Source organism: Lissotriton helveticus, chromosome 8 (assembly GCF_964261635.1).
Source record: "Lissotriton helveticus chromosome 8, aLisHel1.1, whole genome shotgun sequence".
NCBI classification, from domain to species: Eukaryota; Metazoa; Chordata; class Amphibia; order Caudata; family Salamandridae; genus Lissotriton; species Lissotriton helveticus.
Window position 1 is genome coordinate 1,554,313,511 of NC_136069.1, and position 22,278 is coordinate 1,554,335,788.

The following is a 22,278-nucleotide window of genomic DNA, read 5'->3' on the forward strand; positions in this document are numbered from 1 at the left end:
GGACTTCAAGACTGTTAATAAGATGATGTCTGATCTAGAGATGTCTGCAGTATTCACAAATCATGAATATTTGGAGGGTTCATCATACTATGAACAAATGTACTGTTCTAACTGTTATGGTCATCATTTCTTGCACAAATCAACGTCAAATAGAAATGTATTTATGTATAACCAATGAGAACATTGTCCTACTCCTCCAAAGGGTAGGTCAAAGACTTTGCAAATAAGTTTCCATATTTTTCAGGGTTCAATGTATCCAATGCAGAAACATTTTACTTTAGAAATGTGTCAAAACAGGAATGAAAAGTATGTTAACTAATACAAAACATATTTATTCTGCAGCCTGTATTGCCCAACTGTCTAGGCAGGGTTTTGACTTTTGGAAAGACAACATTGAGCCAAAATCTGTCTAGACCTCTGACCCTGCTCGCAGGCAGGTCGCTCCCCATGCCACCACACGCTGCCAGCTGCCTTGTGCCTGCTCCCTGCCGCCTGCCTGTTTTCCCGCCATTTCCCGCTCCTTTCCACCGCTGCGTCTCTGTGGCTCTGCCCCACTGCTCCCCATTGGCCATCCCGCTCCCGCCTCCCAGCTGCTCCTCCCTCCCTATCCCACTCTTATGGAGGCCGCACAGCAGACACGCCGCTGCCGTGCCGAAGGCGAGCCAAATGCAAGCCCGTCTGCGTCTGGACCGCGCCCAGCACCAGAACCCCTGGACCCCGCGAACGCCACAACACCAGACTCCGCTACGACACCAGCACCCTCTACGCACTCACCGCCGGCCAAAACCACACCTGCTTCCAAGCCGCCCCGAAACGGACTCACTGAACTTTCTCCTGCCACACCTGCAGCTTCACCTGCAACAGAGCCACCAAACCTCCAAGGAATGGATCCAACCACCTCCGCTGCATACTCCTCAACACCCGCTCCGCACGCTAACACGCCGTCGAGCTCTGGGATTGGATCGACACCTCCGCCCTAGACGTGGCCTTCCTGACCGAGACCTGGTGGAACGACTCCTCGGCGCCCGACATCACCATAGCCATCCCGACGGCTACAAGATCACCCGCAGGGATCGCGCCAATGGAATCGGAGTAGGAATAGCCATCGTCTACAAGTCCACCCTCAAGGTCGCCACCCACGCAGACGACACCCTTAACACTGCTGAACACCTGCACTTCCGGATCCACACTGACCCCAACACCAGCCTCAGAGGAACACTCATCTACAGACCCCCCGGACCGCGAGCTCAATTCAGCGACTCCATCGACGACCTCGCCAGCACCCACGCACTCGCCTCCACGGACTACATCCTCCTCGGGGACCTGAATTTCCACATCGAGAACAACAACGATGCCAACTCCGCCACCCTGATCGACAACCTCTGCCTCAGACAACTCGATACCGCACCCACCTACGCCGCTGGCCACACGCTGGACCCAGTCTTCTCCACAGGCACCCACGTCGCCTTCGACCACACCACTGAACTCCACTGGACCGACCACCGCTGCATCCATTTCACCTTCAATAAACCAACCACGCACCACCGCACCCAACAGCTACCTCGCCGCTGCTGGAGCCCAGAAGTCACTAAAGACCAGCTGATCACCACCCTCGGCCAAAATCCACCCACTGACCCCACCAACCCAGACACTGCAGCCCGCAACCTCAGACAGTGGATCGACGACTGCGCCAACACCCTCTCCCCACTCAAGAAACCCTCCAAGAACCACGCCAGCAAGAGAGCCACCTGGTTCACCGATGAGCTGCAGACCTCCAAACGTGAATGCTGGAAACTGGAGAAGATATGGCTCCACACACCCGGACAACCTCGCAGCCCACAAGGACGTCACCCGCAGACATCACCACCTCATCAGATTAGCCAAGAGATCCTCCTTCAAAGACTGCCTGGATAACAACACACACAACAGTAAAGAGCTCTTCAGCATCGTAAAGAAACTCTCCAACCCCAGCGCCAACGCAAATGACATACCGCCCTCACAAGAACTGTGCAACTCACTAGCCATCTTCTTCCACCGCAAGATTGCTGACATCCATTTGTTTGAATATCTTTTATTGATTTTTTGTTGTTCATTCGCAGTACATAACATTATTAGCAATATAATATCTTGCATTCATACAAAATGATTCGAAAAAGAACAATGAATTGCCGCAGAACATCTTACATGTATCATATCACATAAAGCAAGAACACCCTCAATGGCTCTGCCGTAGCCAAGATAAATCACATATCCCAAAAACGGTACTTTCATTTTGAGTAAGGAGAATGCTTTGGGAGCTAGGGAAATGCAATAAGGCCCAAGGCATAATCCGTACAAATGGAGAAGGTGTGTATGTTAGAATAGCTTTAGAGAATGTGCAGCTGTATGGTTATAATATGTGCACTCCTTGGGTCTTGTGGGTGTATGACAGTGAGGGTATAATTTCCCAGCTGTGTGTCTCCTTCTGTCCATGTCGGAAAACGGACGCAGAATCTAATGTTGCAGGTGGTGCCGTTGATGGATATTAATACGCGAAGGGCAGAGTTCGGATAGTTCGATATTCAAAGCATCTTGACAACTAGAAGAAACCCTAAAAGTAGTGTTGAAATACTAAATTATAATATTGAAAGAAAGGAAAAGGAAAAACAAAATAGGCGCACGTGGAGTGCATCTGTTTGGTGGTGTAAATATGTGTCTTCGTTTCCGGGGAATAGCCAGCGCGGGAGCCGGAAGGTCAGAAAGCCCACCACAATCAGGATCCCCCTGAAGGGGAATATTTAAGTGCCTGTGCCATAAATGCTTCAGACCCGTGGTCCCGTGGGGGTAGAGTTCTCAGTGAGTGGATCTGTCGCGCAGCTGCGTGGTGTGGCTGAGAAGTGCTGTACGCAGGTACCAAGTACAAAGCAATCGTGCAAATATACAGCCCCCCTATCTCTCCCATTTGCCTGGTGGGGCCAGACATGATTATGTCTGATCAACTCCTCTACTAAGACACACCCGATGGAAGGACTTCAGGGTGTCATTCCAGGTTTGGGCGATGGGGTACTTTCGTAGTCCGGCAGTTTCCTCTCTATGAAGGGTTACGCTTTCCGCCCATGCCTAATTATCAAAGGAATTACGCCAGTGTATTGCCTGTGGGGGTTCGCTGCGTTTCCAATGTTTAGTGATTAGTCTCTTCGCCGTGAGAAGTCCGAGGTCCCAGAATCTAGAAGGGACTTTGTTTAGTTTCGTTCTCTTGTACAGGCCCAGTATGCATGCCTCCCACATGTGTCACAGCTCGTCGCCTACACCCTCCGTCAGGACCTCCGTCACAATATGCCAGTACGTCTGTAGTGTGGGGCATGACCACAGCATGTGGAGAAAATCAGCGCCTATGAGTGAGCATCTCGGGCACGCAGATGTTGTGACCTCGAAATATCTATTAATTTTATCAGGCGACAGGTATGCGCGGTGTATTATATAGAATTGGATATGTTTAAAGCGGGAGTTGCGCGGGATGTTGGTGGCGCCCATTCCCTATCCGTCCATGCCCTTCCCCTGTCTCCTGCCCATTTATTTAGCAAGGCTTGGGAGGAGCATTGCGTGTGGGTCTGGAGAGCCTGCACCAGCCAATGCACCACGGGTGAACCATGTCCCATGACATGTAGATATTGCACTAGTAAGTGTGTCGGTAGTTCCTCAGAGAGGTCGCCCCAGCTCTGCGAGAACGTGTGCAAAAGCGCTGCATGTCTCAGAAACTGCCCGGCCGGAAGGCCCGTATCTGCTGCTAGTGTCTCAAAAGGGGCCAGGGCGCCCTCTGTAGAGAGGTCCCCCACTGTGTCTACCCCGGCTTGTGTCCATCGTTCTAGCGCTGCTTCCGTTACCACACCTCTGTCCCTGGGTGTACCTAGCAGTGGGAGCACCGGGGCATATGGTGTCACAGCACAGGTGATCTTTAGGCTTCTCACATAGCATTTGCGAGCTACCGCCAAGTGTAATTGCTTCGGGCAGGAAATTTTGGTCAGGGGATGTGTGAATTTGTATGTGGGTCCAGATCATGTCGTCCGTGGCAGTATCACCGAAATTCTTCCCACTTAGCCATCCGGCCACCCATTGCAGCTGTGCTGCTAGGTAGTGCAGCTCCTGATTAGGGACCGCCAGGCCTCCAGCGTCCGGGGGCACGTAGAGTTTCTTCAGCGCCACGCGTGGTCTCCCAGCGTTCCATATTAGTCCTCTAATGGAGGTTTCTAATTCTCGAAATATACGAGTCAGGACATACACCGGGATGTTAGCATAATAGTATATTAGTCTAGGTAGGACGATCATCTTCGTCAATGTGACTCGAGCGAGGACATTCAGAGGGAGGATTTTCCAGAAGGACATCTACGGTTATGGCTCGTTCTATATTACCCTCCAGCACATCGTCTATATGTATATTCCCAGATAGAGGAACGCGGTGGGGTACCAAGTAAGTCTCTCATTCTTAATACGGATCTCACACTCCTTTGTATCTGCGCTGAAGGAGTACACTCCAGATTTGGCCCAGTTAACCCTCAGTCCCGACATGGCCTCAAATACGCGGAAGGTGTCAGACAGGGTCAATGGCAAGTGAGTCAGATCCCTGACGTATAATAGTAAGTCGTCGGTGTATAAAGATACCGTATGTAGGCCATTCGCTAAAGGAATCCCCCATTCTACACCTTGTGCTCTCAGTAGTGCTGCCAGGGGTTCCATCACGAGTGAGAAAAGTAGTGGGGACAGAGGGCATCCCTGTCTGGTACCCCTTTTGATGCAGATGGTATCCAATAGCAATTTACCAGTGCGTACTCGTACCGTAGGTTTATGGTACAACATGCCAACCATTTGGATATAATGATCGCCGAGGTCATATTTCCTCAACACTTCTACAAGGTAAGGCCACTCCACCGAATTGAAAGCTTTTTCTAGATCAACTACTAAGCACCCGGATCGGGGCCACTGCTGCGTGGCATAGCTCTGCACTCTAAACAAGCGTCGGATATTGTGCGAGGTGTTCCGGGTGGGTACAAAACCATTTTGGTCATTATGTACAAGGGGCCAGTCGTTGTGCCAGTGTAGAAGCAAGTATCTTGTAATCGGTATTGAGAAGGGCCAGTGCACGATGTGAGCCTAGGTGTGTGCAGTCTCTGTTAGGCTTAGGGAGGGAGATGAGGTTGACTTCATTCATCGTGGGGGGGAGGAGTCTGAAATGGCCGCCGCATATACTCTTAAAAGCTCAGGGATCAGTTGATCTGAGTAGGCTTTAAAAAATTTGTCTGGTAGCCCATCCGGGCCCGGGGACTTCCCAATGGAAAGGGAGAAGATGACAGTACGCAATTTGTCAGGTGTAAGTGGGGCTTCTAGTTCGTCGCGTTGTGCGTCATCTAACCTCGGCAGCACTATGTTAGAGAGCCATATAGTTCCGTGTAATGATGCACAAAAGCTGCATGTATGTTGTGTTGCGTATTTACTACGTCCCCCTGGCTATTGCGTCTGGCCGCCACGGGCGTTGTCCGTGCATCTCGTTGAATCAGCCACGCCAGCAATTTTCCCGATTTATCTCCGAGGTGGTGAGTAAGCGCCGAGTGGGCCGCATAGTTAAGGTGACATAACCTCTCTAATAGTCGTGCATGTTCTGTGTGTGCCTCTCGCAGTGATTCTCCGTCACCCTCTACCGCTTTGCGCTCCCTATCGAGTAAGTCAGTCTCAATGTGCGTCAGTTCTGCATCCAGCTGCTTCTGCATGCCTGCTTGTGCACCCAGACAGTGACCTCTGAGTACAACCTTAAATGCATCCCATTTAATTTGAGGGGTGGATGCGGTGCTGTTGTTTTCTTCGAAATATTGAACAAGTCATGTGTGTAGCGAGTTACGAAAGGGTGCATCAAGTAGTAAGTTAGGCTGAAGTCTCTATGTGTGTATGGGCGGGTGTGGGCGTTCCCATGCCAACTCTAGGAAGTGTGGATTGGGGTCTGAGTGAGTGCGACCCATGTAGTAGGTGTTCGTGACATGTGGGAGCAGCTCGCTCGATAACATATATCTGTCTAACCGGACATGCAGTGTATGTGCGCCTGAATAGTAGGAATAAATCTTCGTGCTTGGGTTACGACTCCGCCAGGCGTCCTGCAAATCCCACTGTAGGGCCCAGTTTGTTAGTGCTTTCATAGCTCCGTGCACAGAAGCGCCAGACAGGGCGGGAAGGAACGGTCCAAATCAATATCAAGTATGCAGTTATAGTCGGCTCCCAGCACCCAGGGGACCCCATGCCAAGGTGCCAATACTGTAGACAACTGCGCAAAGAAACCTCCCTGATCTGTATTAGGGGCATATAATGAGGCCAGGACCACTGGTTGACCATCTAGTGTGCCCTGAACAATTACAAACCTGCCCTCCGGGTTTATTTGAGAATGGGAGACCGCAAAGGGGGTCCTGGGACTCACTCACAGTAGCGCCCCACGGGCATAGGACGAATATTCAGTAGCATAGAGTTGTCCGCGCAACCTGCGACGCAGTTTTAGCGCCTCTGCACCATTCAGATGTGTTTCTTGTAAGAGGGCTATATGTATATGGTGCCGCTTAAGGTAAGAATGAAATTAATATCTGCGTGAGGGTGTGTGCATGCCACGTACATTCCACGTACATATCTTAATCATTGACATTTACAACTTTAGGTAATCCCCGCAGTCGCCACATCTCCAAAGCAGGTAACCACTCCGGCCTCCCCACTGTTCCCCTGCTCACGACCACCAAAGTCACATCAGTAAATACTTGTGAAGTCTGCGCCAAATAAAAATAAAAATGCAATCCAAATAGTGCATGCAACCTAGGGGTACACAACAGATGGAGAATGCCAAAAGGTCGGCAACCAAACATGTCGCCGTCCAAACTCTCTAATGAGGTAATGGACATTTAAGTCCAGGGGGGTCGCTGCGCGCTTGGCACAGACGTGATGTTACAACTGTTGAACAATTAGTATGAATGCCTCCTTCCCCAGGCATCTTGTGTCAGGTTAAGCTGATGTGAAATGTTCCAGCTAGAAACAGCACAACTTATTAAATGTGCTTGTCAGAGTCAAAAATCCTATCAGAGGGCCCAGCATTTTCTACAGTTCCTCACCCAGGCAGCGAGGCGCCAGTTCAGTCACACCCAGACAGTTTACCGGGGAGTCCCCGCCAGTACACCTCCTCCCCAGAGGCCAACCACCTCTGCATTAGTACTCACTGTGTCCCGGGTCGATGGCAAAGAGTACATTAGGCATCCAGTTTTTGGACGTTGTCAGGGCCGAGGGCCCGGCCGACATTCGGACTGGCAGCAATTAAAATTTACTGTAGGGCAAATAAACAGTTGCGAGTAATGGAAACGTCCAGTCAATGAATCAGGTCTGCAGTTTGTGGAGTTACGTCCGGCTGCTCCATGGACAACTGGGAGTCAGGTAGGCCACAGATGTTTTCATCATCGCTGGACAATTCTCGCGGGCTAGCGTCCAGGGCAGCATCCGTGCTCGGGGAGCCACTGAGTTCCGCTACCATTCGGAGAGCGTCCAGTTGTTCACTGTGCATGAGTTCCACAGGTGGGCCAATTTCTGTCTCTATTCGTACCCTGTGAACTGGCGATGACCTGTTCCTGCGGCGGCGTCGTGGCCCTCGGAAACGTGGCAATGATGAAGGGACCGAAGTTGGTCTGGATTCTGCAGTCACTCCACCGTCTAGCCAAGCCTCAACTTCCTCTGGGTTGGCAAAGAAGTGCGTTTGTCTTGTGCGACCACTCACAGTCTGGCTGGAAAAAGAAGGGTATACTTAAGATCCATTTGGCGTAGTCTTTGCTTGACAGCCAGGAAGGAGTGTCTCTGACGCTGAACCTGAATCGTGTAATCTGGAAACAACATGATTTTGGTATTGTCAATGTGGACGTCTCGAAGTTGTCTGGTTTAGTGGAGAAGTGTGGCTCACTGGTTAGAGCGGCAGACTCTGAAGCAGAGATCAGGCCCGGGACCAGGGTTCAAGTCCCGATGCAGCAGGGTCTTGGGCTCAATGTCTGCGGACTCGATAATTCTCGCATCAGCGCCTACTCTAATCATGGGTCCCACGCTGCAACTCTGGGCAATAGCTTGCTTAATCTCCACAACGGCCCCTACAACACTGGGATGCCTGGCTTCACCTTGGGGGTGCCCAGGAGAGGCATCTCACAGGGAGAGCCAGGAAGGGTTCCACAGTGTTATACAGTGCCGGGACGCCCTGTTGGGGCAGCTGTGCGCTTTACAAAATACACTACATTTACATTTTACATTTACACATTTCTCGCAATATGGAGTCGCGATCGCGGTAATTCAATATTCTGAGGAGCATTGGTCGGGGGTTAGATCCCGTAGGCAGTGGTCTTGTCGGTACACGGTGTGCTCGCTCCACGACAAAGTGAGGTAATAATGCTCCGTCTGGTAGTAAAGTTTTCAGCCAACTCTCCATATGCGTCGCAGGTTCTCTTCCCTCCCATCGTTCCGGCACACCTACTATTCTTACATTATTTCTTCGTGCCCGCCCTTCTGCATCTTCAGCGCGATCTTCTAAGAATTCGACCCTGTTGAGAAGTAAGTGCACCTGCTTGTCAGTCTGGGCAACTCGGGGTGTAAGGTCTGTCATAGTGCCCTCCAAGGTGGTGGTGCGTTCCTCCAATTTCTTATGGTCTGTGCGCAGGTGTGTGAGATCGACAGCCACACTGTCTATCTTGGTCTCCAGGGAGGTGCAGGTGAGTTGCATTGACTTCTCCAGTCGCTCCATAGCCGCCAGCATTGTGTCAAGCTTGGTCTCAGTTGAGTCAGGATCCGTTGGTTTTGTGAACTTCTCCATTCTCCCCTTCGTTTGTGTACTACCAGAGCCAGTTCACGTCCTGGTACCCTCAGACATGGGCGGCGTAGTGTGTAGGGAGCCGGCGCCCAGGTGCAGTGGGTTGCAAGGGAACGGCTCTGCTGGGCGCATCAGACGCGGAGTGCCCCGGCGGTCCACCACTGGTCAGCGGTGCGTTAGTGAGGGAGGCCGTCAGTGTCCTTCTTCAGGCCCGTCTGGTACTGTCACATAGCGGTGGGCAATGGATCTCGTATGGGCCTCCCCAGGTGCCTCCTATAGTCCTCTGTTCCTTCTCAGTGAGGCCTCAGCACGTGTGTGCAGGGGGGGTCGCCGTGCAGGCTCCTCGCGGTTAGCGCCTCCGCTTCTCCCCACTCCGGGCAACTCTAGCTCTACGGGTCTCCCTGTAGCCGATGTTGTGCTCCTCGCCCCCCGGGTGCCGCAAGTGGGTGTCTAGTTCAGCAGATCGGGGGGGACCCACCTCAGGACAGGCAACAGTCGGGTGGAAGGGCCGCCTCCAGTGCACCCCCGAATCGCCTTGGCAATCGCCCCCGCGAGGCACAGCATCTCCAATCTGCCACAACCTCTCTACTTCTAGGCCGTGCCTCGGGGCCTTGACCGGTGACTGAAGCCTCGGCCTCGCGTTAATGGGTTCGCTGTCTGGGTTGCAGTGCTAGCGGCCGCAGCACTCTCAAAACCTCCGGTGCAGGCGGGAATGCACGCTGGGTCTCAGAAGTTTCCTATCTGTAGCCACCAGCTTCCCTCCGCAGCGCCTTGAATTTGGGCTGGAAACGGAGAAGTGTGACTGAGTTATCGCCTGGAGAAGAGGAGCTTGGATCGGAGCTCTACATCAGCGCGTCCTTCTCCATTGCGTGCTAAGCCACGCCCCCAAGATCGCTGACATCCATGACAGCATCAACACCATGACCGCCCCGACTACGTCAGACCCCACCTCCCCTGTGAACACCACCAGCGCCACCCGCCTGACCTCCTGGTCCAACGTCAATGACGACGAGACACGCAAGGTCATGAACTCCATCCACTCAGGATCTCCGTCAGACCCGTGCCCACACCACGTATTCAACAAAGCAGACGCTGCCATCTCACCCTAACTACGGAAGGTCATCAACATCTCCTTCGAAACAGCGACATTGCCGGAAAGCTGGAAACCTGTTGAAATCAACACCCTCCTCAAGAAGCCCAAGGAGGACCCCAAGGAACTTCCGGCCCATCTCCCTGCTCACGTTCCCGGCGAAGGTCATTGAGAAAATCGTCAACATGCAACTGGCCCACCACCAATAATACAACAACATCTTGGGCCCGTCCCAGTCCGGGTTCAGATGAAACCAGAGCACCAAGACAGCCCTCATCGCCGCCATAGACGACATCAGGCGCCAACTAGACAACGGCGAAACATCAGCCCTCATCCTCCTGGACCTGTCAGCCGCCTTCGACACGGTCTGCCATTGCACTCTAAAGACACGCCTCCTATAAGCCAGAATCCAAGAGAAGGCCCTTGACTGGACCACGTCCTTCCTCTCCGGCAGAACCCAGAGCGTCAGCCTCCCGCCCTTCCGATCCAAAGTCAACAACATCATCTGCGGCGTCCCCCAGGGCTCAGCCCGACGCTGTTCAAAGTCTACATGGCCCCCCTCGCAAAAGTGGCACGCCAACATGACCTCAACATCATCTCCTACACCAACGACACCCAGCTCATCCTCTCCCTCACCAAGGACCCGCACACCGCCAAAATCAACCTCCACGAGGTAATGAAGGCCGTCTCCAACTGGATGAGGAACAGCCGTCTAAAGCTGAACTCGGACAAGACGGAGGTACTCATCCTCGGACCCACCCCCTCAGCCTTGGACAACTCCTGGTGGCCGACCACACTGGGAACAGCACTGACACCCACAGACCATGCACGCAACCTAGGATTCATCCTCAACTCCTCCCTCTCCATGTCTAAACAGGTCAACACCGTCTCCTCCTCCTGCTACAACACCCTCCGCATGCTCCGCAGGATATACAAGTAGATCCCGACTGAAACAAGAAGAACGATGACACAGGCCCTTGTCAAGCAGACTGGACTACGGCAACGCACTCTAAGCAGGAATCCCAGCCAAACACCTACGACGACTACAATGCATCCAAAACGCCTCCGCCCGACTGATCGTCAACGTCCCCCGCCACAGCCACATCACCCCCCACCTGAGAGACCTACACTGGCTCCCCGTCGACAAGAGGATCACCTTCAAGCTCCTCACCCTCGCACACAAAGCACTCCACAACGCCGGACCAGCTTACCTGAACAGCAGACTCAGCTTCTACACCCCCACCCACCAGCTCCGCTCCGCCAGCCTCACCCTCACCACTGTCCCCCGCATCCAACGGACAATCTCCGGTGGCAGATCCTTCTTCTACCTCGCCGCCAAGACCTGGAACACCCTCCCTACCCACCTACGGCAGACCCAAGACCTACTCGCCTTCAGAAGACTCCTCAAGACCTGGCTCTTCGAGCAGTTGCGGCACCCCCTCCTCTCAGCGCCTTGGGACCCTCACGGGTAAGTAGCGTGCTTTACAAGTACTCTGATTGATTGATTGATTGATTGATTGATTGATTGGGGTACAAATGATTGGCAAGTGCAGGGGGTAGAAGCTTTGTTTAGAGCCTGTATCATCGCTGAGCAAATTATGTTTTTGAATGACACTGTCCAACAAACGTTTTGCCTTGGGATATCCAAGTTCAAAGACATGAACAATCCGTCCATACCTATTTTAGAAAAAAGCGATAGCACCAGGCTCAGTGCTGTTTTACAAAAAAGCTGTGCCCCAATTCTAGATACTTTCTAACATAATATACACTGTATCAATCAATTTAAGAAAATATTTTTTGTTTTATTAATCTTTGTTTTTTGTTGGTATAAAAATATATAATATATATACATTCACTTTTCAATTAAACACATGAATAATTCCACATTGCTACATATATTGCACAAATAAATTCATCCACAAACTTAATTTAAATTTCACAGTTTGGATTATACATCAGGTTTCTCTCATTTTATCTCATTTTATACAATAAATTTGAACATATTGTGGACATAGAAATAGAAAAGACATAAAGACACTGGTAGTGACTTGCAGAATACCACCAACGCGTTTCGGCAAATGCCTTCTTCAGGATTTTTCTTTTACCAGTGAATACTGTATTTTATTATCCAAAGATATTTATATGTGCTGGTTCCTCCTCACTTGTAGATTATGTTCTAAATTTGACCACTCTGATCAATATCAAACTTGTTTCGACTTCCTTTATATTTTTATAAATTGTGGTCCTTCATTATTTCTGGAGCTCCAAAAACTCTTCCATAAATGTTCTGAAATATGCTGGAGTTTTTCCACCAGAAAATCTTCCCAATATAATGATCCCCAAGGTTGATAGACTTGTTTAGTATGTTCACTGTGTGCTATACACTGTATCCGCTTCTGAAATCAGTCCATAATTTAAATTTTATGCACTTGAAGGATTCTCCATGTTCCCTTGTTTTATTGTGAAGGCCACCGTAGTGAGGCAGGTCCTCTCGTATCTCCGGCCGATTTTTTATGCGGAAAAATAAGAGAGCACGCAGAAAACATACTAAACAAGTGTTTCTAAGCGATAGAAACTGTGAAAACACACTAAGCGGTACTCTCCTTTGTCAGGGTATTAACTTACAAGGGGCCTGTGATAGTTGAACTGTAAACTTATCCTGTCACCTGCAAAGCTCACCAGCTGCAGTGATTAATCTAATTTTTGGACTACTTTCGAACGGAGGTTACCTCATGTTGAATGATCACAGTTGCTGTGGCATGTTGCCAGGTATCTCATATCTAGTGACGTTTACATCCAGGGTCACTTGCTGTATGCAAGTCTTGTTTCGGCATTATGGCCTTCACTCAATCAACCAATCAATCAAGAAATTTGTATAGCGCGCTACTCACCCAGAGGGTCTCAAGGCGCTTGGGGAAGAGGGGTCCGCTACTGCTCGAACAGCCAGGTCTTGAGTTGCTTCCTGAAGGAGAGGTGGTCTTGGGTAAGACGGAGGTGGATGGGGAGGGAGTTCCAAGTCTTGGCTGCCAGGTAGGAGAAGGATCTTCCTCCCATGGTGGCTCTTCGAATGCGTGGAACGGCGGCGAGGGCGTGGCTGGTCGATCGTAGCTGGCGGGTGGGAGTGTAGAAGGTCAGGCGGTTGTTGAGGTACCTGGGGCCCAGGTCGTGGAGGGCCTTGTGTGCGTGGGTGAGGAGTCGGAACGTGATTCTCTTGCTGACGGGGAGCCAGTGCAGGTCTCTCAGGTGTCCGGAGATGTGGCTGTGTCGGGGGATGTCCAGGATGAGTCGTGTGGAGGCGTTCTGGATGCGTTGGAGTCTTTTCTGCAGTTTGGCTGTGGTTCCGGTGTAGAAGGTGTTTCCGTAGTCCAGTCGGCTGGTGACAAGTGCCTGGGTGACCGTCTTCCTGGTTTCGGTGGGGATCCATCGGAAGATCTTTTGGAGCATGCGTAAGATGTTGAAACACGATGATGAGACGGCGTTGACTTGTCTGGTCATCGAGAGGGAGGAGTCCAGGATGAAGCCCAGGTTGCGTGCGTGGTCCGTTGGTTTGGGTGCGCTGCCCAGGGCAGGGGACCACCAGGAGTCGTCCCAGGCAGAGGGTGATGATCCAAGGATGAGGACTTCCGTCTTGTCTGAGTTCAGTTTCAGGCGGCTGTTCATCATCCACTCGGCTACGTCTTTCATCCCTTCGTGTAGGTTGGTTCTGGCGGTGGCTGGGTCGTTGGTGAGGGAGAGGATCAGCTGGGTGTCGTCGGCGTAGGAGATGATGTTGAGGTTGTGTTGGCATGCGATGGCTGCGAGGGGGCTCATGTAGACGTTGAAGAGGGAGGGGCTGAGTGATGATCCTTGTGGTACGCCGCAGATGACTTCGGTGGCCTCGGATCTGAATGGGGGAGGCGGACTCTCTGGGTTCTTCCGGCGAGGAACGAGATGATCCACTCCAGTGCCTTCTCTTGGATTCCGATGTTGTTGAGGCGTTGTACTAGGGTGCGGTGGTAGACAGTATCGAACGCTGCGGAGAGGTCCAGGAGGATGAGGGCCGCTGTTTCCCCGTTGTCGAGCAGGGCTCGGATGTCGTCAGTGGCTGCGATAAGGGCGGTCTCGGTGCTATGGTTGACTCGGAAGCCGGACTGCGAGTGGTCGAGGGATCCGTTCGTCTCGAGGAAGGCGGCAAGCTGTCTGTTGACGGTCTTCTCGATGACTTTGGCAGGAAACGGGAGGAGCGAGATGGGGCGGTAGTTCTTGAGGTCCATGGGGTCTGCTGATGGTTTCTTCAGGAGGGCGCTGAGTTCAGCATGCTTCCAGCTCTCCGGGAAGGTGGCGGTGTTGAAGGAGCAGTTGATGATGTCCTGGAGTTGGGGTGCGATGACGGAGTCGGCCTTGTTGAAGACGTGTTGGGGGCATGGGTCGGTTGGCGATCTGGAGTGGATGGTGTTCATCGTGTGGATGGTGTCTTCGGTGCTGACCGGGGTCCAGGCGCGGAGGGTGGTGGGGGGCGTTGGTTCTGTGGTTGGGTGTGTGGTCTGTGCGCCGAAGCTGTTGTGTATGTCTGCGATCTTGCTGTGGAAGAACAAAGGCAAGCCCGTCTGTGCCCGTCCACGCCTGGACCGCGCTCAGCGCCGGACCCCCTGGCCCCCGCAGATGCCATCCTACCCGCTGGACGTACGACGCCGCCACACTCAACGCACTCAACACCGGCCGGATCCCCGGCTGCCACCGAGCCACCCCAGTACGCACCCACGGACCCTTCACCTGCCAATCCTGCAAGTTTTCCTGCATCCGGACCTGCACTGCACCCGCCAAGCCGAGCACCAGCAGCAACCACCTGAAGTGCATCCTGCTCAACACCCGCTCCGTCCACAGACACGCCGTGGAACTATGGAACCTGCTTGACACCACATCTCCAGACGTCGCCTTCCTCACGGAAACTTGGATGAACGCCTCCTCAGCGCCCGACATCGCCATCGCCATCCCGGACGGATACAAGATCACCCGGAGGGACCGCGTCAACCAGACAGGAGGAGGCATCGCCATCGCCCACAAGAACACCATCCGCATCACGACCAACTCCGACGACACCCTCACAGCCGCCGAACATCTTCACTTCCAGATACACACCGACCCCAAGACCACACTCAGAGGCACCCTCATCTACAGACCCCCGGGACCCAGCACACAATTCAGCGAAGACATCGCAGACTACATCAATATTAGCATTCCTAAACACCTTCAAGGTATAAAGATACCTTTACTTACCATGGCAAGCCAAGGTATGGTTCGGCTGCATACTTGCACGGCTAGACTACGCGGCTCACCACGGCAAGTTCAGAGGGAGATCCAGTCCCGACTGATGCACTGACCAAACGCTGTCATCCTCCTTGCATAGAATCCAGCTCCAGTGTTTCTGACTCCCGTTGCGGGGTGTTAGATATCGAGTCCCGGAAAGAGATTCCAACCTCTCTCATTCTAAGATATGGAGCAGGCTAGAACCTAGAGAAACTTTTGGCAACTCTTGGCAATACTAAAATATAGCCAGCTATACTTTAGAAAAACGGCACCTACTTCTTACCTCGTACTACACTTAGGTTAGGTACACTAGGGTAGCTAGAAGCACCAGACGAGTATTCACATTTTAGCCTGTGTTATTTATGTATTTATTTTTATGAATATATGTCATAGCTACACACCATGCTATTGCAGTATTATTTTATCTTACTTCTAACGCTGTACGTATTATACTTTGCATTCTGTTTTACAATTGTAGCAGTTCATATCTCTTGCATGAGAAATAAGACTGTTCAATAAACGCTTTTTATTGAAACGCCCATCTCTCTATTTCTCTGCAACTCTGTAGAAACAAAGCATGCACGATCGACTGAGTGAAACAGTTATCTATTGTGTTTCCATGATTCTAAGACGTGTTCCGATTCTAAGGGAAATAACGTTGTCTTGTTTATGTGGTTGTCAGAAACTAATCTCTTCTTGTTCATTTGAGAAGTTTCTTGTGATCTCTGAGTTAGCTGGCACACACAATGTACTCAATACAGACATACTGACCTAAGTCCTATGTCAAATCTATAGTGTATATTATTCCAAAGTGCAGAGCCTATCAGGAATATAGGAACTACACTACACCGTCGGTGGCTTTAGTATAGATGACATGTAACACATATATGTTGTTGTCAGATTCAGCCCATTAGCACAGGATTATATGCTACCTCGAATTCACATAACTTTCACTAATGATATCTAAATCCATTTGTAAACAGACACAAGATAATGCCGGGTTAAAGTGTTTGAAGGTAGACGGTTTTAGCTGAACCAGCGCATGTCTGGCCTACAGAAAGAGAAACTCGATAAAGTAAATAGTGCTTACAGACTAAAAACCAGGTCCCGTGTAATAACCAGAGTAAATGGGCCAGTCATCATGTCAGAGTAGAAATGAGGATAAGGCTATACTAAAGAGGGACTAACAAGTCTACGAACTAATCAAAAGGCAGCATTTACGAAAGACAATGGCACAAGCGAATGAAAAATATGGGGGGAGAGTGGGTGCAGCTTCTTTCCCATACTCGACTACAGCAGCCTCGTAGAGCGAGCAGTGCATGCCCAATGCCACTAGACTTGATCTAATAACATATATCTATATATATGTTTTCGCACCAGAATCAATATGATCAGGTCAGTACTATTTAAAATAGCAGGTTTTGAAGAAAACTTTAATATTTTAAATCAGTTTTGAAACACTTTGCTGCAACAATAACTCAGGAAGAAAACAAATGCTGCATGCAGTAGCTTAACAGAGACCTATAAGACCCTTCGTGGATCTTAAGATTGTGCATGGGGCAAGGTCCCAGGCAACACCAACAGGTCACCTCAGGGGACACTGGAGTTTCCAGGTACGGAGGTGTGTTATTCAGTGCCGATTTACTTTGATACTTTCAATCGTACTTGAAGGATTTTGTGGTGATCTTAACCTATAGAGGAAAACATGTATTGCATTTGAGCACTCGCCAGGGACTTGCAGGACCACTTTGCTGGACTTAAGGTGTGTAGGGGACAAGGTCCAATCAGCACCAACAATTAATTACGGGCAACATGGGGGCGGCCAGATGCAGATATGTCATACAGTATTGAGTGCCTCATTCAAGTCTATGGAAATCGGTCTGTCGGAAAAGAGGCTGCAGGCTGGCAGGGCTGGTGGCAAATCAGTTGCTTCTTCTGCAGTTCTTGTTTTCTAGTCTCTTTGGTCCTTCTTATTTGTATTGGCAAGATCTGATTTCCAGGTGCAGGGACTCCCCTAAATGCTGAATTTATGGGTGTTAGTATAGGGCTTAACTATGGGGTAACTACCCCTCCTATATGACAACTTCTAGAGGAAAATAGGCATAACCCTCTCCCAGAGATATAAAATTTGCCATCACCAAGATGGTCACTGCAAAAAAGTAGCATTCATTTCAGGCAGCTCAGTTCAGGGGTGGTGTTTGCCTGCGCTACACCTGTTTTGCCTCGCTAATTTCCCCAACTGTCCAGGTGCCTAAGGTCTCGGGACATAGGGAGTCGGTATACTCTCCTGAGAGAAGCCAGATTGACATATCAAAGACAGTGGGCCTCTTTGAAGCTCCCCGGCCTTGGAATGCTAACCTACAGGACATCTTGTGGGCGGGGGAGCAAAGCACTCTCTGCCCTAGCAGGCTTGGTTTATGATCCCCGGAGAACAAATGCTGTCACCTGTGGGGATCAGAAACTCATCTCTGGTAGCAGACGGGTTACAATCAGTCAGTCAGAGCACCAGTGGCTGGTAGGTTTTCAGGGGGCACCTCTCAGGTTCCCTCTTGATGCATGTATTACCAAATCCGACACTGGTATCAGTAGGTGTTATTGATATGAGATTTTTCATACCAATCATCTCAGTGAAGCCATTGTGTAGATGGGGAACTCATTTTCACCAGTGTCCAGCACATGCCTTGAAAATGGCTTCCATGATCCCTCAGCATTTATACCCTCACATGCAGTATAGTGCACCCTGCCTTAATGTGACTTCTGCATGCAGCATCGGCAGGCATGGCACACAGGCTGTGTGCCATATTGTGTTTTCACTTTTGTCTGCACCAAGCCATGTAGCCTGCAGTGGCACTTTAAATCAGCTTGGTAAGGGACCCTCTTCAGTACCTCATGCTTGATGTACCAGAGGTACCACTCAATAGGGAATTTCAGAGGGCACCAAAGGAATTGCCAATTGGGTAAGAAATTGCACAGTGTTGGGAAAGAGATCTGGCACTGGGGCCCGGTTAGCAGGAACCCAGTGCACATTCAGTTAAGACCATATCAAATACCAGGCACAAAGTGGGGGTGACCAGGTCAAAAAGGACATTTTCTCACCCAGTCATAAAATATGTTTGTCAATAAAAATACTAAAAGTCATCAATTGAGCTCATAAACTAGCAGGCAGCTAGCATATGGATAGTTTAGTGTACTGTAATGGAGGGATTCATGCATAGATTACTCAAGATGAAGTTGCAAATCCTTGAGGCATAGCTGGAGAAGGATTACTTCTTGGTAGGTTTTCTCTTGCAGTTTGGGATTTTTCAGTTTTAGAGGTGATATTACCCTCAGAGTTTTGTCTCTTTTATGAGATGACCAGCTAGTGTGCTTAGTAGCAATACATGCTAGGGCCCTCATCAGGAAACCAGAGCAGCTTGGCAGCTTGCACCACCTATTTCCTCTGCTAGGGGGGCAAATGACAAGTGAAAGTGACAGTTCAGACTATTTCAGAGCCCCAAAGCTGAAAGAATAGCTTTGGCAGCAGGTATTAGACATTTTTGAAGTATATTAAATTCATAAACAACTGATGTTTTGCTTATCTTTAAATAGAAATACAGCGCCATCATGTGGCAGACTGTCATGAGTGCAGGTGTTGACAATTGAGTGCCAGGGCCGAGCACCAGAAACAACAGGCTCAAATTAAGCACTGCCCTGTTACCAGCCCCATTGAGAAGGTCCACAAAAACACAGGGGCCTGGGAAGTTTCCTGCAAAAAAACACATATCAAACATTAACCTAATTAAAATAATAACAGATAAGAAGAAGTGATCTAATTTGTGAGAGCAATTATGAGACATATGTCCGAAGTCATCGGATTCTGGATCACCAAAAGCAACCAAAGAACAGCACCTACTAAAAGAATGAAAACCTTAGTGTAAGAACACACTCACCTGGAGGCAGAAAAAGGGTTCCCCGCACCCTGCCTTCCCGGATTGCTATCCGCCGCACTCCGGGTGTCACGTACCACCGCTCAATCGTCTGGCTGGCCAAAGGTGTGATGGAAGGCGATGGGTCAACCGGAATTGAATCAAAAACTTCCACAGTGATCCGGTAGGGGCTTCCAATCACATCTTGCTTTACGAGATAGTGGAAAGGCTTCTCAGAGCTCAAAGCCCAGAGCAGGCCCATCGGCAGTACACCTTGGTAATCCCCTCCACTGGATGCTGCCTTCTCCAGGTCCAACTCTCCAGCAGCATCCCCTCGGTAGAACGCCCTTGAGATGAACAGGAATCCCTTCTCGTCCACCAGAAATGCCCGCAAAGTCACCAGCTGATTGGGCGCTAGACCAGAGACGAAGATTCTGATGGGTTCATCTATAAGAGAGACCTTTGGAAGCACCCTGAGATCTAGCATCTTGAAAGCGATCCCTCAACTCTTTTCTAAGTTGAAGCAGGTACCTAGCAGATCAAGCACAAAAGAGGAGACAGAATCAGTACCATGCATCTCTCTCAGGATGAAAGTCATAGCTTTAAGATAAATTTCAGTAACATGAGTACAACAAAAGCTATGCCCCATAGGGCCTAGCGGCTATCACCTGGATACCCTGCAGGTGATTAGCTGTGCTTTATAAATCCTGTTTGATTAGTAGGTATGTGCATATAGTAAGTGCTGCTCATACAAAGTTAAGTGCCGCTGGCCATGTGTTTTAATCCATTGAAAGGTTGTCAGGTCAAGCATACCAACTTACAGTAGAGTTTTTCAAAGATGAAGATTTGGAATGAGTATGGAAAACACGCATATTAAATATTATTTATTGTTTCTCAGGCTTAGGGATATTCCAATGTCCTCCAACATTTACTAAGGTTTTAAAAAAAATCTGAATCCACTGACACACATTCTTCATCCTCACATTGGTGCAAATTTACAAAATTCACAAAAGCTTCCAAGAATACTTCTCAAACTATATTAGGAATGCCTAATAGGATGCAAGCAAAAGATCTTCCACATGCATAATTCTACACTGTACAACAGTGCATGCGTAAATGCTTTCAGATTAACATAATTTCACTTCTTCGGGAGACAATATTATTTTCCTGTTGAGAAACCCATTTAACCACACTCCCACCAATGCTACTGTGTTCCTTGCCTATTCCTACCCTAGACAGATTTTTTTCTCCAGACATTGACAGAAGGTAATCTTCAACCCTTTACAGGGTGGAAAGGATTCTGAGCTTGTGAGTGGCATCAGATAACCCCATGGAACACTCTCCCAAATGCGTTGAATAGATTCACTTGCTTAAAGATCTCAATCGCGAATGCTCTAAAATATGAGCATACTCTCTCAAATGGTTTTGTGACTCAGTGGTATTAAATGCAGATATACTGTACCATCAATTCAAGCATATCTCAGCCATGCCCAGAAAAAAGGATAGGCTAAACATCAAAGCATTGCATTTATGTTGCAGCAAACATATATACAAGCATTGGCAATGCCAAATGGTCTTGTTTAAAATAATGCTGTAGGTGGCAATGCAAATGTATTCACATGGAAGCAAAGACATTTATAATAAGTTGGTGTCGAATAAAAAGTCAGGCGACAGCTGCACTGTCAAGCCAGCCCTAAAAATAAGTGTAGGTTAATGATTGTCCTCCTGCCATCTTTGATGCACATGGAGAATATTACCAAAATGTATCTATTCATATAAGATACTTTAATAGCTTTATAATGACATGTAGGTGCCCTTGAAAGTTCAAGCTCAGCCTGCTGGATAAATAAACAAAATGATCAAAGCTGTGTGGAGGGCATGCACTTGTTTTGTGGAAGCACACAATTTCTGCCTAATCAATATAGACTTATAGAGTCCTGGCTCTTAGATTGTGGGGGGGGGAGACAAAACCCTCTCCTGTTGATTCTCACATAATTGTCTGGTGACAGCTGCTCTGCCAAACTACAGCATACAAATCGACCTAGCAGGAAACATTATTGAGAACACACTGCAATCAGGAGTTATGAAAATTCACAGTCCAAAGTACACTAAACTAGCTAAAAATGGATCAAAGGTCATCATTTCCACGACCAAAGAATATGCAGGTGTGGGAGAGGAATCTGTTACATCCATTTTGGGACAGAAAGAAAGAAATATGTTGACAGTGCAAATGTCATATAGATCAGTAATTTAATTAAAGAGAGTAATAAACAGCACCCAGAAAGCCCAGTAAAGGCCAACAGCAAAACAAAATGACTTCCTCATGGGTCCTAATAAAATAAATTAACTTGGGAGAAGGCTCTTTAAGCTGGGGCATACGGGAGGGGCTCCTTATCTGAATTGTTAATGCTGAGGACGTTGGTACCCGTAAAACATCCAATGCTGAGGACGTTGGTACCCGTAAAACATCCATACATGTTACGTTATGTGGCAAAAGTGTGGGAAAACGTAGTAAGAGGAGTGGTCCAACATGCTCTATATGCACCTGACATGCCCCTGTGGGCAATCCAGCCATGTCGGTGAGACGCTGGATGGAGGGAGGCTGTCAACTGCTAGGAGACATCCAAAGCAGAACGGGTACCTGCCCTATTGATTTGAACAAAAAGGCCTAGGAGAGGTCCAAATATATTACTACAAAGACACCTAAGCCCAGGCAAATTACACCACACAAAAAGGTTTATTCATTTAGTATCAAAATTTATTTTTCAGGAATGAATTTATTTAAGGGATTGCTTTTTTTGCTAATACATAAATATGTTTCGAGAATTAACCTACACCGAAATAAATAGACAATATAATAAAAATAAGTAAATGGTGGTTCAGATTCCGCTCTAGCATATCAACAACATTCATACAGCATTCATTCTCCGATCAAACAGCACCAAGCGATGATGGTTGTAGATAACGTGGGGACCGATGGTTCGAGGTCCGGGTAGGTTCTGAGGGTTCCTAAATAGGAAAGAGCGCCTACGCGCGTTTCGGTGTATGGTCCCGTCCGGGACTACACCTTCATCAGGGCACAGTGGAAGGGCGGAAGGGGAACCACAAACGGGTAAGATTTCTGTGAAATAAATGTTAAAAACAAAGGTTAGGTGTATGTC

General features: G+C 49.2%; 1 pseudogene; it reads right to left on the reverse strand.

The window, feature by feature from the left end:
- Positions 1 to 19,640, reverse strand: part of LOC144773923 (acyl-coenzyme A amino acid N-acyltransferase 1 pseudogene) — a 304,750-nt pseudogene extending 285,110 nt beyond the window's left edge.
- Positions 19,641 to 22,278: the final 2,638 nt, after the last annotated feature.